General features: G+C 54.4%; 2 non-coding genes across 2 annotated transcripts; one reads left to right on the plus strand and one right to left on the minus strand.

Moving 5' to 3' along the window:
• Window positions 1-624: 624 nt before the first annotated feature.
• On the plus strand, window positions 625-734 carry TRNAL-CAA (transfer RNA leucine (anticodon CAA)). Its single transcript has 2 exons — window positions 625-662; window positions 689-734. It is a non-coding gene; the product is annotated as a tRNA-Leu (tRNA).
• A 265-nt stretch (window positions 735-999) lies between these two features.
• Window positions 1,000-1,072, minus strand: TRNAK-CUU (transfer RNA lysine (anticodon CUU)). Its single transcript has one exon. It is a non-coding gene; the product is annotated as a tRNA-Lys (tRNA).
• Window positions 1,073-2,235: the final 1,163 nt, after the last annotated feature.

Genomic DNA, 2,235 nt, shown 5'->3' on the forward strand with positions numbered 1-2,235 from the left:
GGCCCATGTGCGGCTGGCGATTTCTGCCAGGGTATTTGGTGTTTATCTTCTGCTGCGGCTGGGAGCGGTAGCTCTCAGAGAAGGTGGTCCGTGCCTGTTGAGAGCGGTGATATATTTTTTCTAAGCACTTGCATGGTTGACTTTAGCGGAATGGAAGATTGCATGCTTAAATGCATCCTGCTCTCCGGTGTGTCGCTAAGAGGCAGCAAGTGCAGCACCTAGAAGGCGCCAGACGTAGCGCCCCCGGCCTGCACTCCAGAGGCCGGGGTAATTGATAATGGACCCTGCTGAGCAAGTGCGAGGACAGCGGCCCTGGGTGGCTGTGGGGGCGCAGCAGGGTGCCGTGGCGCGCAGTTTGGGTTCCCTGCAGCCGGCACGAGCCTCTGAGGAGGAGCGAGAGACGAGCACTGGAAAGGCAGCGGAGCCGAGGGCTGCGGTTCCTGGTTGGTGTAAAGCGGGGATTAGGGTTAAAGAGTGTGAGGTTGGGCCCTCGGGCCCTGGCTGCCAGGTGAGACACGAAGGTGTGTCCTGCTAAAGGGCACCCCGATAAAACCCAGAAACAGAGCTCGCGGAGGCGTGTCACATGCGTGATGATATCATATCCGGCCTCCACCTATCTCAGTTGTCAGGATGGCCGAGCGGTCTAAGGCGCCAGACTCAAGAGCTGTCTCTTCCCCTCAGCTGGGTGTTCTGGTCTCCGATTGGAGGCGTGGGTTCAAATCCCACTTCTGACACAACATTGTTTTTGCTCACTTAAACTCTCCATATTTACACACAGGTCATGGGAGTGCGGCGCAGCAGCGGAGTTAGAGGACGGGGAGCAGCGACCCCCTACAAGTGTGAACATGAAGAGAGCTCTCGTCCCCGCCCGTGTGCAGACATAAATAACGAAATTGTAAAGTGAAGTCCCGAAAGGGCGCTGTTAATTTTTATAAAACCACTGTTGGAGGTGCGAACCCGAAGATAAAAAAACAGTACAGCACAAAAAAAATGTATCAGCGCCCAACGTGGGGCTCGAACCCACGACCCTGAGATTAAGAGTCTCATGCTCTACCGACTGAGCTAGCCGGGCCACATAACACAAACCTTGCGGTCCTTGTTGTGACTCCTCTGAAGAAACACACGTGTGCCGATTCTACTGTGTATTTTAAAGCTCCCGCTTCCAGTGCTGCAGCTCCCTCTGTCTCTACCTCTCGCTCTGCCTCAGTCTCATCACACCCCCCTGCCTGCCTCTGGATGGACCAAGCTGACACTCCACACTCACTGCTAGGAAGCCGCCTCTCCGCTCCCCGTTCGCCCTCTCCCTTCACTTCAATGGAAATATTCCAAAGCAGACGCTCTCCGCCTCCAGCCCCTGGCAGCTCTGCACCTCTGCAGGAGGCTCAAGGACGCGTGTCTGTCCAGCAGCTAGAGAATGGGGCTTTTCTGCATCTCATTTATACTTCCTTTTTTCGCTGGATTCAAGGACATGACAAACACACACTCCCACAGAGAGACTGTGAAGGACAGACTGAGCCCGCAGCGCCTCACAGCCGGCCTACAGTGAGCTACAGCAGCTGAACACAGTCAACGTACAACTCAATAGCACAGCTACAGGGCGCTTGTGAGGCCCTGGCAGGGACTGTCTCAGAAGGCCACACTGGCGCAGTGCAAACAGCTGCACCAAAGCTGTGCAGAAGCATCACAGGTACAGACTGGCACAGTGCAGACAGCTACACCACTGTAATCAAGAAGCACCTCAGGTACAGGCTGGTGCAGAACAGACTGGTGCAATGCAAAGCCCTGTACCCTGGAGGTGTAGAAGGATCACAGGTGCAGACTGGCACAGGACAGGCTCGTGCAATGCAGAGAGCTACAGCACTGATGTGAAGTGTCAAGATACAGACTGACACAGGGCAGACTGGTGCAATGCAGAGAGCTACAGCACTGATGTGAAGCATCACATGTACAGACTGGCACAATGCAAAGACCTACAGCACTGATATGAAGCATCACAGCTACAGACTGGCACATGACAGATTGGTACAATGTAGGCAGCTGCAATATGGTGTTTAATAAGCCTCACAGGTGCAGACTGGCATAGGGCATAGCTACAGCACTGATGTGAAGTATGAACGTCGGGACTGGCATAGGGTAGACTGGCACTGTGCAAAGATCTGAAGCATGGAGCTGTAGAAGGATCACAGGTGCAGACTGGCATAGGGCAGACTGACACAAAGTAGAGACCTAAAGGAC

This window comes from Pleurodeles waltl, chromosome 6 (assembly GCF_031143425.1).
Source record: "Pleurodeles waltl isolate 20211129_DDA chromosome 6, aPleWal1.hap1.20221129, whole genome shotgun sequence".
NCBI classification, from domain to species: domain Eukaryota; kingdom Metazoa; phylum Chordata; class Amphibia; order Caudata; family Salamandridae; genus Pleurodeles; species Pleurodeles waltl.